Genomic DNA, 14,889 nt, shown 5'->3' on the forward strand with positions numbered 1-14,889 from the left:
CAGACCTGCCGTACATCCTGTTTCATTAAGAAAAAGTCTCCCTTTGCCTCCATCTAAAATTCATCCCCACGGTAATTTCTGAGTTTCACATAAACCAATTTGTCACTATAGCTGAGTGATCTCGTGGACAAACATCATCTGCCCAGAGACTTTCTTAGTAGATCTCTGGATGTATCATTCTCTGAGAGCGCCAGCAACCTCTACAGCAGTCGTCCCCAAACCTTTCCTCTCGCACTCCCCTTTACCAGTAAAGGAATGTGTCTGTTTTCTGCCCTCCACCCGCCCTGTCTCCAAGGCTGGGAGCAGAACTGCAGCTGGGGCTGGTGGCTGGAGCAATGGCTGGGAGCAGGTCCAGGAGCTGAGCCAGGGCGGCCAGGGTCTGGGGCCGGGCTCGAGCAGAGTTGGGGGCAGAGTGGAGCTGGGTGGCTCTCCCTCCCTGCCCCTCGTGAGGTTGGCCCGGGTCCTGCCATGTCCTCCATGCCCCCCTAGGAGGGCATGCCCCACAGTTTGGGGACCACTGCTCTACATCAATGGTTCTCAGTCAGGGGTCTGGGGACCCCTGGGGGGCCGTGAGCAGGTTTCATGGGACCCACCAGTGTTAGACTCGCTGGGGCCCAGGGCAGAAAGATGAAGTCCCACTGCATGGAGTTGAAGCCTGGGGTCCTAAGCCCTGCCCCATGGGGCTGAAGCAGAAGCCTGAGTCACCACAAAGAGAAGAAGCTAGAGAGGCCACCCCTGGTTCAGAGCACAAGGAGGGCAATTGCGCAGGCCCAGACCAATTGACACTTTGCGACAAAACTCTGGTCTCAGGCGCATGGAGGACATGCATACCCACATGTGGAATACAGATAGGGACCACACATCTCAAAGAACTTCCCGTTACAAGTAAGTAATCTCCATTTCACACACTCGGGAGTTTGAAGAAAACCCTATAATTATTGCTGGCAGGTTAAACTAGTAGAATATCCCCTTTGGGGTTGGTCTTGTTCATTCTTCTGGGGACTCGAGATCGTGCTTTCCCCAGCACTGGTTTTTTTCTCTCACGTTACCTCTCCATTTTTCTATGCAAGCCCCATTATCTTTATTCAGCTCCTGACCTTTTCTCTGTAATCTTCTATTCATATCAGTAAATTAAATATTAAATGAGTTTCCCCAGCTTTTCCTAGGGATAGCGCAATCAAACATTACATTCCTTGTTCTTTATAGAAAAGGGAGGAGGCAAATCTGATTTGTGTATGTAGTAAACAAAAACTCATGCTGAACGTGTCAGTGTCTATAATATTCCTTTTCCAATACGAAATCAAGACATGTAAAGCATCCAGAACACAGTTGCTTCCACAGATGATAGCCGATAAAGGCAGGAAGTTAGCTGATTTCCTGCCTGAATTACCATGTCTAACATATGAAACAAACCTTTTTAATAAAACTGGAAGCAGTTTGGCTTGGGCATTGTAGGAGGCAAGCAAAGTGAAAGAACTGCTAGGAGATTGGCTGTTTGCATCTGCCTCTCCTGGGAGCTAGATAGTGTTGTAAGTGGGTCAGATGAATAACGTTTCTAAGGCTTTAATATATTTCAGAATCTAGATTAATATTCCTCCTCCTTTCTGTCACACCTTCTCAAAGAAACAAAGAATATGCAAAACCACTTACTTTAATGCATGTAAACAGATTTCTTTTTAAATGTGTCCAGCCACCTATGCAATGTCTTGATTATTTTTCAGACTTGTGTGTGCATTTTCATACCTATTTGCTACAATCATTTTCTGTCATTATATCCTTTTTTTTTAAGACTACAAGGATTCCCACTTCCCCAAAGTATAATCTCCACTCACTGCTCCTGACTGTAACTGGCAATATATATTGTTGTTTAGGCGGTGAGACATAACAGGGTGTGTCACAGTGAATACTGTGACAGCTTGCATACACTATGAAGTACAAGACACAGCTGATACAGCAATAAGCCACAAAATGGTGTGCAATTAGTAGGCTATTGATGCATGCTTCTGATGCCTTTGCTTCAGGCTGTCAACTGCCTGAGAAGTGCACCAATGGCTTTATTCTACTGAAACCTTTATTCACATTGTATACTCAGGTGGGATTTACTGCTAGTAGGGTATGGCTCATTCATGGGGAAAAAAATTAAAATCTTCTCAACAATTGTGTGGTAAGGAAGGGAGTTATGTAATGCACCCTTCTGCTGCACAGAATAGTTAAGGCCCTTTGGTTTTGGTTTTTATTGTTTAAAATCTCCCAGCGCTTTCATTGTCTAAAAAAAAATATTGAAAATCGGTGACAACTGACAACAAAGGACCAGCGGGTGGAGGGGGAAGGTGAGGGGTGCCCAGTACTCGCAGCAGGGGGGCGAGGAGAGCCTTCTGCTCCCTGTGGGCCTGACACTGCAGCAGTTGAGTGGTCTCCCTGACCATCTCACTCCCCTACTGTGCAGGGGAAGTGGACGGGGCGGTGCTGAAGAGCCAGGGTCAGGAGAGGGCTCTCTCCTGTAGGGAAAGCAGATGAGGGCTATCACCTGGCTCCCAGTCAACTGGGTGAAGGGAGAGTGGAATGGGCAGAGAGTCCCTCTCATATGCCAGAACCCAGCTCCCAGCCTGTCTCGCTCCCACACTGTGCAGCAGCAGCTGCGACCAACCAGCAGTTACCCACAGGTGCACTGTGCTGTCCAGCAGAGACCGTGAGCAGGGAGCTGAGTTTGGAGAATTTCAGCTCTTGCAAAATTCAGCTTAAAATTGGCAAACCCCAAATACCTGCTCTCTCAAAAGCTGGCAATTTGGGAGAGAAATTTGATAAAAACTGAAAACCAAGGGGCTTAAAAATGGTTCCTAACAGAAGGATCAGAGCAAACAGAGGAAAAGGTTCATAGGAGGGATTTTAAAGCTGTGTTTCTCCCTCCCCACTGTGCATCCTCTGCTGACCTAATTTCTGAAATTCCTAAAAAATGTAAACCACCTCCCAGTTCAGGTCCCTAGCATTTACTGTAAGGGCCTACGTTCACACTGCTTTAAGGCTCCCATGTCAGAATCTTTCAAATTCAGAAGAGCGGCAGGAAGTGTGTGTGTGTGCGTGTGCACACAAGTTCATTGGGGGGGGCGGGGGTTGACTTTGCAGCCAAAGCCTGTAGCACTTGAAAAGCCGCCCACTCAGAAACTCATTATTAGATGGAAATAGAAAGGGAAATAAGTGAGAAGAAAGATGTAGCTAAAAGGCAATGATTTGGGACTAATTAAAACACGGGACAGTTGACTTTTCCTCTTTACAGTGAAGAGGTGAGAGCTGGGCACCACAGTAAGCAGGAGAACCTGGACAGCCAGAATTCACACCCTAGTCTTTTAGAGTAGCAGCCGTGTTAGTCTGTATTCGCAAAAAGAAAAGGAGGACTTGTGGCACCTTAGAGACTAACCAATTTATTAGAGCATAAGCTTTCGTGAGCTACAGCTCACTTCCTCAGATGCATATCGTGGAAACTGCAGCAGGCTTTATATATACACAGAGAATATGAAACAATACCTATTCCCACCCCACTGTCCTGCTGGTAATAGCTTATCTAAAGTGATTTCCAGCACAAATCCAGGTTTTCTCACCCTCCACCCCCCCACACAAATTCACTCTCCTGCTGGTGATAGCCCATCCAAAGTGACAACTCTTTACACAATGTGCATGACAATCAAGCTGGGCTATTTCCTGCATAAATCCAGGTTCTCACATCCCCCCACCCCCATACACACACAAACTCACTCTCCTGCTGGTAATAGCTCATTACCAGAAGTCCACAAGTAAGTCCACCCTAGTCTTTATACATTAAGGGTACTATTCATACTCAGTGTAATGTCATTGAAGATGACTATTCTCTCACTACAAATGCCCCATGAAAGTTTGCCTTGCAGAGGTAACAAGCAAGGAATCATTAATTTGAAACTGTACCTCTCTGCTTGTTCCCAGGAAGCAGACAGCAGCCACAGAGTTAGCAGGAGAGGAGGAAACCAGTGCTTGCAGCCTAGGTTGTCTGGCCCGCTGGCACCACCCAGTTGTGGGGAATAAAGACTCCTGAGATCCTGATGCATGCCCAGTACAGCAGGTATTGTGCTGGATCCATTTGACCATCCATCTTCATGTGGGTTTTGTATTTGTTCCAGCAAACTAAGCAGTTGCTTGGGAGCCTGGAGTCCTCCTCTTTCTTGGTCCCTGTTCAGTTTTCCCTCAGGACAGTGGATTGCTTTTTTTGCCTCTGTCTTCACTAACAAGGTCAGCTCCCAGACTGCTGCGCTGGGCATCACAAAATGGGGAAGAGATGGCCAGCCCTCTGTGGAGATAGAGGTGGTTAGGGACTATTTAGAAAAGCTGGACGTGCACAAGTCCATGGGGCCGGACGAGTTGCATCCGAGAGTGCTGAAGGAATTGGCGGCTGTGATTGCAGAGCCATTGGCCATTATCTTTGAAAACTCGTGGCGAACGGGGGAAGTTCCGGATGACTGGAAAAAGGCTAATGTAGTGCCAATCTTTAAAAAAGGGAAGAAGGAGGATCCTGGGAACTACAGGCCAGTCAGCCTCACCTCAGTCCCTGGAAAAATCATGGAGCAGGTCCTCAAAGAATCAATCCTGAAGCACTTGCATGAGAGGAAAGTGATCAGGAACAGCCAGCATGGATTCACCAAGGGAAGGTCATGCCTGACTAATCTAATCGCCTTTTATGATGAGATTACTGGTTCTGTGGATGAAGGGAAAGCAGTGGATGTATTGTTTCTTGACTTTAGGAAAGCTTTTGACACAGTCTCCCACAGTATTCTTGTCAGCAAGTTAAGGAAGTATGGGCTGGATGAATGCACTATAAGGTGGGTAGAAAGCTGGCTAGATTGTCGGGCTCAACGGGTAGTGATCAATGGCTCCATGTCTAGTTGGCAGCCGGTGTCAAGTGGAGTGCCCCAGGGGTCGGTCCTGGGGCCGGTTTTGTTCAATATCTTCATAAATGATCTGGAGGATGGTGTAGATTGCACTCTCAGCAAAATTGTGGATGATACTAAACTGGGAGGAGTGGTAGATACGCTGGAGGGGAGGGATAGGATACAGAAGGACCTAGACAAATTGGAGGATTGGGCCAAAAGAAATCTGATGAGGTTCAATAAGGATAAGTGCAGGGTCCTGCACTTAGGACGGAAGAATCCAATGCACCGCTACAGACTAGGGGCCGAATGGCTAGGCAGCAGTTCTGCGGAAAAGGACCTAGGGGTGACAGTGGATGAGAAGCTGGATATGAGTCAGCAGTGTGCCCTTGTTGCCAAGAAGGCCAATGGCATTTTGGGATGTATAAATAGGGGCATAGCGAGCAGATCGAGGGATGTGATCGTTCCCCTCTATTCGACATTGGTGAGGCCTCATCTGGAGTACTGTGTCCAGTTTTGGGCCCCACGCTACAAGAAGGATGTGGATAAATTGGAGAGAGTCCAGCGAAGGGCAACAAAAATGATTAGGGGTCTAGAACACATGACTTATGAGGAGAGGCTGAGGGAGCTGGGATTGTTTAGCCTGCAGAAGAGAAGAATGAGGGGGGATTTGATAGCTGCTTTCAACTACCTGAAAGGGGGTTCCAAAGAGGATGGCTCTAGACTGTTCTCAGTGGTAGCAGATGACAGAACGAGGAGTAATGGTCTCAAGTTGCAGTGGGGGAGGTTTAGATTGGATATTAGGAAAAACTTTTTCACTAGGAGGGTGGTGAAACACTGGAATGCGTTACCTAGGGAGGTGGTAGAATCTCCTTCCTTAGAGGTTTTTAAGGTCAGGCTTGACAAAGCCCTGGCTGGGATGATTTAACTGGGAATTGGTCCTGCTTCGAGCAGGGGGTTGGACTAGATGACCTTCTGGGGTCCCTTCCAACCCTGATATTCTATGATTCTATGATTCTATTGTGCCAGAATACAGTGCTGACTCCTAGCCAAGAGAGGGCAGAGTCACTTCAGGAACTTCCCTCTAGTTCTCCCTTCCCCATTCTTAAGCTGCTTTTGTTTGACACGTTCTCAAGGAGCTGACTGAGGAGATATCTGAGCCATTAGCGATTACCTTTGAAAAGTCATGAAAGACCGGAGAGATTCCAGAAGACTGGAAAAGGGCAAATATAGTGGCCATCTATAAAAAGCGAAATAAGGACAAGACAGGGAATTACAGCTACAGCTCACTTCATCACAAAAGCTTATGCTCAAATAAATTGGTTAGTCTCTAAGGTGCCACAAGTACTCCTTTTTTTTGCAAATACAGACTAACGTGGCTGCTACTCTGAAACCTGTACCCGGAAAGATAATGGAGCAAATAATTAAGCAATCAATTTGCAAACATCTAGAAGATAATAAGGTGGTAAGTAACAGTCAGCCTGGATTTGTCAAGAACAAATTGTGTCAAACCAACCTTATAGCTTTCTTTGACAGGATAACAAGCCTTGTGGATGGGGGGAAGCAGTAGACATGATATATCCTAACTTTGGTAAAGCTTTTGATACTGTCTTGCATGCCCTTCTCATAAACAAACTAGGGAAATGCAACCTAGATGGAGCTACAATAAGATGGGTGCAAAACCGATTGGAAAACCATTTCCAGAGTGTAGTTATCAGTGGTTCACAATCATGCCAGAAGGACATAACGAGTGTGGTCCCACAGGGATCAGTTCTGGTTCCGGTTCTGTTCTATATCTTCATCAGTTATTTAGATAATGATGTAGAGAGTACATTTACAAAGTTTGCAGATGATACCAAGCTGGGAGGGGTTGCAAGTGCTTTGGAGGATAGGATTAATATTCAAAATGATCTGAAGAAATGGTCTGAAGTAAATAGGATGAAATTCAAGAAGGACAAATGCAAAATACTCCATTTAGGAAGGAAATGATCAGTTGCACACATACAAAATGGGAAATGACTGCCTCGGAAGGAGTACCGCAGAAAGGGTTGGGGGGGCATAATGGACCATAAGCTAACTATGAATCAACAGTGTAATGCTGTTGCAAAAAAAGCGAACATCCTTCTGGGATGTATTAGCAGGAATGTTGTAAGCAAGACAAGAGAAGTAATTCTTCTGCTCTACTCCGTGCTGATTAGGCCTCACCTGGAGTATTGTGTCCAGTTCTGGATGCCACATTTCAGGAAGGATGTGGACAAATTGGAGAGAGTCCAGAGAAGAGCAAAAAAAAAATTGATTAAAGGTCTAGAAAACATGACCTGTGAGGGAAGATTGAAAAAATTGCATTTGTTTAGTCTGGAAAAGAGAAGACTGAGAGGGGACATAACAGTTTTCAAAAACAACGAGGAGTCCTTGTGGCACCTTAGAGACTAACAAATTTATTTGGTCATAAGCTTTCATGGGCTAGAACCCACTTCATCAGATGCATGGAGTGGAAAATACAGGAACAGGTATAAATACATGAAAAGATTGGAGTTGCCTTACCAAGTTTGAGGTCAGTCTAATGAGACATTCAATTAACAGTAGGATATCAAGGGAGGAAAAATAACATTTTTCCCCACCCCACTTGGTAAGGCAACTCCCATCTTTTCATGTGCTGTATATTTATACCTTCCTACTGTATTTTTCACTCCATGCATCTGATGAAGCGGGTTATAGCCCATGAAAGCTTATGCCCAAATAAATTTGTTAGTCTCTAAGGTGCCACAAGGACTCCTCATTGTTTTTGCTGATACAGACTAACACAGCTACCACTCTGAAACAGTTTTCAAGTACATAAAAGGATGTTACAAGGAGGAGGGAGAAAATTTGTTTTTCTTAACCTTGGAGGACAGGACAAGAAGCAATGGGCTTAAATTGAAGCAAGGGAGGTTGAGGTTGGACCTTAGGATAAATTTCCTAAGTGAGCTGTAGCTCACGAAAGCTTACGCTCAAATAAATTGGTTAGTCTCTAAGGTGCCACAAGTACTCCTTTTCTTTTTGCTAAATGTCAGGGTGGTTAAGAACTGGAATAAATTGCCTAGGGAGATTGTGGAATCTCCATCATTGGAGATTTTTAAGAGCAGGTTAGACAAACACCTGTCAGGAATGGTTTAGATAATATTTCATCCTGCCATGAGTACAGAGGACTGGACTAGATGACCTCTCGAGGTCCATTCCAGTCCTTTGATTCTATGTTTCTGAGTTGACAGTGTGCTGCTGAGCAATCTGTCCTGGGCTGCCTCCTCTCTTTCCATCCCTGATGTTGCTGCCCACCCACTGCTCCATAGTTAGACCCTTCCTGCTCAGACTCCCTTCCTGCATGCTCTGTGACTTCTGCTAGCCAAACCTTCCATCACCTCCAAGAGATCTGCTTTACCATTCAGCACCTCCACATAGGCTGTATTCTAGTGCGAAAGGTCTCTGGTCATAGGCAGTTAAATCCGAACTTCCCAGATCCGGATTTTCCTGAGACTTTTGTGACTCAGAAGTCGTAGAACCTGAGCATGAGCAGGTTTCATATTCTGAACCTTTGCAGTCATTTGGCTCATACTCAACAAAGAGATTCAAGAATTTTTCCACTTCTATGGCCCTAAGATGGGATACAGGCTCCAAGATGTTGAGGATCAATGGGGCCAAAGACCATATTAATCAAGTACACAAACAGCCTGCAGAATCACCTTTCTGGTTATCAGAGGACACACTGTGAGGGGTATGAACACCTCACAGGCAGGGAGGGCTGTGGCAGCAACTGAAACATGAGTGTTGACACTTGAACCTCTCCTATTTCTTCCTCAACGACTGCTGGGCAGAGCTGTCACTCATGTTGCAAGAGGATTTAATCCAGATGCTGCTGCACTCTGTGCCCCAGGTAAATGGCATCTTCCCTTTTCTGTCCTACTGCTTGCCCTACTGGCTGTCTCTGTCCATTTAATTGTAGGATGTAGTAACAGTGGCAGCCTTCTTCTATCCTCCCTTCTGTATCTCCTGCCTCTTTTCTTACATATATGTTTGTTGGGTTTTTGATTAGCTGAGCCAGAAGGGGAGGAGCTAGGGTTTACAAATAAACTACTGTCTTTGCTTCCTTGCTTCCATTAGGTGAAGTCATAACTCTTTGTGTCTCTTCCATTGCAGGGTGAGAGAAGACCACGATACATTCAATTGCCAGTTAATAATTTCCCTGCTTTGATAAATTTTTCCATAGCTGACCTAGCCTAAAGCACTTTGTTATGAGAACATATTTTGAATAATCTCTTTACATATTCCAGTGATACTGCTTTTTGGAGCTAGGTAGGAGTCGGACCAGAACATAATGTCCATTATACTGTGGCGCACACACAGACATATTCCAGCCGGCTGAGTTTTGGACGAGGAACAAGGTGCGGCAGAATTCTTAGCCTGGCTCTGACACTGTTGATGGGTAAGATAATTTATCTTGTGCCTCACGTTCTCTGTTAAAGGGGCTCAGAATGCCAACCTCATAGGTTTGTTGGGAGTATTAATTAGTTATTGCATTATTATTATTTTATCAATTAACTATTTGATCTATGGGTCCACATACCTGAGATGATGTGAACAGAATTCTGCTCAGCTTGAAGATCGCAAATTATTTTGTCACACAGCCTGATACTATGCGTGCTGGAGAAGAATGACCCACAAGGAGCACATGTAGGAATCCTGCAGCCCTCAAAGGAATCAAAGGATCTGTTTGGAAAACCACAGCTTGAAGGAATAGATTTCTATGATAACTTGTTCCAGACCTGGACAGCTGGTGCCTTAATATGCATTGGATATTCAAGGACACCATTCATACAGTGTCAGGTGCCTTTCAGTATACCCTCTCTGTTGCTGCTTTATTGTATCTACTGTTGTACTTGGCCCTCCCAAATTATCTGCTATGTAGCATTTTCTCTCACATCTAAATGTGACAGTTCAGACAGTAGGTGTTATATCCTCCAACCAACAGATGGAGATAAGAAAACAAACACACATTATGACTAGGATGGCTCCCCAATATGTCAGCATCTTTCTGGGCCACCTTGAGGAAGAATCTCTGGAAAAATGTACCACAAAGCCAACAATATACCTGACGTACATTTGATGATATTTTCATCTTCTGGACAGATTATTTAAACTTCCTCTTAGATTCCCATCGCAACTTCAACAACCCCCACCCCTCCATGAAACTCTTTCTAGAACATTCCAGAATCAACTTCCTGGACACCATGATTAGCTTCAATAATGGAACCTTACAAATGACTACTTACAAAAATAGCCATAGATCACAACACTTAACTTCACAGATCCAGCAATCACCCCAGACATACCAAAAAATCTGTTATCTATAGCCAGGCATTCAGCTACCACAGAATATGCTCCATAAAGAATGTCCAAGATACACACCTTACACACTTAAAATCACCTGGACGCTAAAAACCATGGACTTAACAAAGACACTGATCTTTATGGCTCATTACAACAATTTGTAACCTACTGCCTGCTAACACTTAGTGCCCACTTATTTTAAGTGGTCCCGTATGGTATGTGTGAACCCCTTATGCTTGAAAAACTCTCCCACTATGTTCTTAGATTAGGTATACTGGTTGCCTTCTCCAGACCTGAGGAAGAGCTCTGTGAAACTCTAAAGCAGGTGTAGGCAACCTATGGCATGCATGCCGAAGGCAGTACGTGAGCTTATTTTCAGTGGCACTCACACTGTCCGGGTCCTGGCCACCGGTCCCAGGGGCTCCGCTGCTGGCCTGAGGTACCAGCCACTGGCCCCCTGCCAGCTGAGGTTCTGTCCGCCAGCCTCGCTCAGCCCGCTGACGGCCCCGGGTCCTGGCCACTGGTCCTGGGGGCTCCGCTGCCAGCCAGGGGTACCGGCTGCCAGGCCCTGCCAGCCGGGGTTCTGCCACATGGAACAGTGCACTGCATTTGACGTTGAGATTAGAATGTACATCCAAGAACTGGAATCAGAATTTTCTGACAGATTTCAAAATTTCCAGCGATTTGGCCCAATGCTTTCTTTTCTAATTAAACCTGAAAAGTTCAACGAAAGCGACTTGGATTTGTCTGTATTTCAGTGGATGGGTGTTGAAGATTTCGAAATGCAGCTCATTCAGTTAAAAAGCTCAGAATTGTAGGCATCAAAGTTTGGAGATCTGCGGAGTGCACTTGAAGCTACCGAGAGAGATCACGGGGCCTCTATTCTGACCTGCTGGACGTCCCTGCCAGTGAAATTTAATTGTTTGAAGAAAATTGTGTTTGCAATGCTTTCAGCATTTGGATCCATATACCTGTGTGAACAGGTATTTTCACACATGAAATCTGTCCTCTGTCCCTCTTGCAGCCAGTTAACAACTGATCACTCAGAAGCCTGTGTGCAGCTTAAATTATATAAATACGTGCCAGACATTGGAAATTCAGCAAGGAAAATCAAGGGCAAGGATCACACTAAACTGATAAGATCTGCATTTTAATTTAATTTTAAATGAAGCTCCTTAAACATTTTAAATACCTTATTTACCTTACATACAACAAAAGTTTAGTTATATATTATAGACTTGTAGAAAGATACCTTCTAAAAACATTAAAATGTATTACGGCGCACAAAACCTTAAATTAGAGTGAATAAATGGAGTCTCGGCACACCACCTTTGAAAGTTTGCCGACCCCTGAGCTATATTTATCATAACTGGGGTGGGGATGGGGAGGAGTAAATCCAACATCCCATGGAACAGGCAGATCAGGTAGCACATGCTGTTGGATAGCCCAGCATGAATTCCAAAGCCTGTGGGACTCCAAGCTGAGAGACTGGCGGACAAAATTAATGCAAAATAAAATCTAGGGACATGTTTATTCAGGTGTTAGTAGTGTGTGCATAGATTACTGAAAAGAAAAAAAATGCAGACAATGTATTTGCTTGTGTAAGATGCCAGACTGACTTGAAATCTTGTTTATACACTGGCAAATACAGCCCAGGTAGTCAAGAAACCAGCTTCTCCATGTCACTTTACGAAAGAGTCTGAAATCTGACCAGGAGAAACCACACCCATAGGATAAAAGAGTAGAACATCCTTTGTGCCCCTTCAGCCTCTGGTCTTTTTAGACTGCTAAGGCTGTCTCAATCAGTGATCAGGATACTTGTTCGCTAGAAGCTGCAATTATGCTGCAAGTTAGGTCATGTAGCTGATAAAACAGATATCTGGTGGGACCAACTCTTGTCTGTATTGCCTGAGCTCAACTTTTATCCCTTCTAACTTGAGCTAAATTTGAACTGGCAACCTATAGGTCATGGATTTCATAGCTTATTGCCAATCCTCTGAGCTACCTAGTCTCCTGTTTTAGTATTTACTGAACAATGGTTTCCTCCAGTTCTCAGCCTAATGGCTGCTTCCACACTGACATCACTAGTAATGTTGCATGGCAGAGTCTGGACTTCAACAACACAACTGGAAAGACTTCTGCAGTACTGGCAGCAATAAGAATTAGATCTAATGGCAGGCTTGAGATAGATCAATGGAGGGCTGCTTAAGCTAATGTTGGAAAAGAAGAAAGATGGAATACTGTGACGGGTTGGATCACAGAAAACCCCTTGGGAACTGCCAACTGATGTGTTGAGACTACTTTCCAGGTTTGTTTTCCCTGGCAGCTTGGGACTTCAGTGCCCTGCCTGGTTTGAGCCAGACATGCTAGCTGGCTGCAAACCCAGACCCAGGTCTGAACCACATCTCCTAACAGCTGCAGGCTTAACTGAAATCAGTTTAGGAAGTGTTCCTCTCTCTAACACTCAGATGCCCAGCTCCCAGTGGGCTCCAAACCCCAAGTAAATCCATTTTACCCTGTATAAAGCTTATACAGGGTAAACTCATAAATTGTTCATTCTCTATAACACTGATAGAGAGACATGCACAGCTGTTTGCCCCTCCCCACCCCCCAGGTATTACTACATACGCTGGGTTAATTAATAAATAAAAAGTGATTTTATTAAATACAAAAAGTAGGATTTAAGTAGTTCCAAGTACTAACACAACAAAGTGAATTACCAAGCAAAATAAAATAGAACACGTAAATCTATGCCTAATATAGTAAGAAAACTGAATACAGATAAAACCTCACCCTCAGAGGTGTTCCAGTAAGCTGCTTTTTACAGACTAGACTCCTTTTAGTCTGGGTACAGCAATCACTCACACCCCCATAGTTACTGTCCTTTGTTCCAGTTTCTTTCAGTTATTCTTTGGGGGAGGAGAGGCTATCTCTTGAGCCAGCTGAAAACAAAATGGAGGGTGTGTCGGTGCCCCCCATAAGGCTTTATAGAAATATACATATGAATGTATATAGGACATAACTAGAATGTATTTTATGTTACATATGCCACGTAACATATCTCTGTAAAGGTTATGATCTACTGAATCTATTCATCCTATTTGTATGCATGTATCATTTTTGTATTCAAAGTTATGAATATTGGCTGTATGCTTGTTTGATTCTAAGTAAGTATTAGTGAAGCAGCTGGTCAGCTTCCTGAGAAAAGACTATTCTCAGTAAGTACCCAATCAAGAAGCCCTTAAGCCAACAATGAACTTGGAGATGCCAATCCACATCTGGGTTTTCCCAGGAATGTGGCTTGGCTGGTAAGGAACTCAGTCATGCATGGACATGTGACTTGCCCAGGTGACGACTCCAAAACACCATTTTGTAGCTGGACTTTGCATAGGAGAGAGGAGGGGGTCTCCACCTCTTAAACCCCTTGGAGATCCCTCCATTTTGTCTTCAGCTGGCTAAAGAGAGAGCCTCTCCACCCCCAAGGATACCTGAAAGAAACTGGAACAAAAGACAGTAACTACAGGGGGTGTGAGTGATTGCTGGACCCAGACTAAAAGGAAACTAGTCTGTAAAAGGAAGCTTACTGGGTGAGGATTTTATCTGTATTCAGTTTTATTACTGTACTAGACTTAGACTTGCGTGTTTTATTTTAGTTTGCTTGGTAATTCACTTTGTTCTGTCTGTTACTACTTGGAACCACTAAAATCCCACTTTCTGTATTTAATAAAATCACTTTTTACTTATTAATTAACCCAGAATATGTATTAATACCTGGGGTGGGGGGCAAACAGCTGTGCATATCTCTCTATCAGTGTTATAGAGGGTGAACAATTTATGAGTTTACCCTTTATACAGGGTAAAACAGATTTATTTGGGGTTCAGACCCCATTGGGAATTGGGTATCTGAATGTTAAAGGCAGGAAAACTTCTTAAGTTACTTTTAGCTAAGTCTGCAGCTTTGGGGCACGTGATTCAGGCCCTCGGTCTGTGTTGGAGCAGACTGGTGTGTCTGGCTCAGCAAGACAGGGTGCTGGAGTCTCAAGCTGGCAGAGAAAGCAGGAGCAGAAGTAGTCATGCACATCAGGTGGCAGCCCCAAGGGGGTTTCTGTGATCCAACCTGTCACAGAGGGGTTTCCCAGGGGTTTAAATCGACTTTCTCTTGTGGGTAGACACCCCTTCCTCCCCCTGTGTAGAATCCCAGCTACAAAATGGAGTTTTGGAGTCACATGGGCAAGTCACATGTCCATGAATGACTCAGAACTTACAGGTAGCAGCCATGGTTCACATGCTACCTTGAACGTCCTCAAGTAGGCTTCTTATGTGGATTGGAGCCTTCCAAGATCCATTGTCTGTTAAGTGTTTCTTGATTGGGCACTTAACTTGCAAATTCCTTTCTAAAGAAGCTCCCCAAATGCCTTACTAAGGCTACTTAAAATCAAACCAGTACACAGCCAATATTCATAACTTTGAATACAAAAATGATACATGCATACAAATAGGATGAATAGATTCTGTAGATCATAACCTTTACAGATATATGTTACATGGCATATGTAGCATAAAACATATTCTATTTATGTCATATATATATATTCATAAGCATATTTCCATAAAGCCTTATGGGGTGAAACAT

At 44.3% G+C, this 14,889-nt stretch overlaps 1 long non-coding RNA gene across 2 annotated transcripts in view; it reads right to left on the reverse strand.

Annotated features, from left to right (window-relative positions):
• LOC311521284 overlaps positions 1-14,889 on the reverse strand; it is a 29,797-nt gene that overhangs the window by 5,797 nt on the left and 9,111 nt on the right. The window lies entirely within an intron of this gene.

The sequence above is a fragment of the Lepidochelys olivacea genome, assembly GCF_965140295.1.
Source record: "Lepidochelys olivacea isolate rLepOli2 genome assembly, chromosome: 5".
Taxonomy (NCBI): Eukaryota; Metazoa; Chordata; order Testudines; family Cheloniidae; genus Lepidochelys; species Lepidochelys olivacea.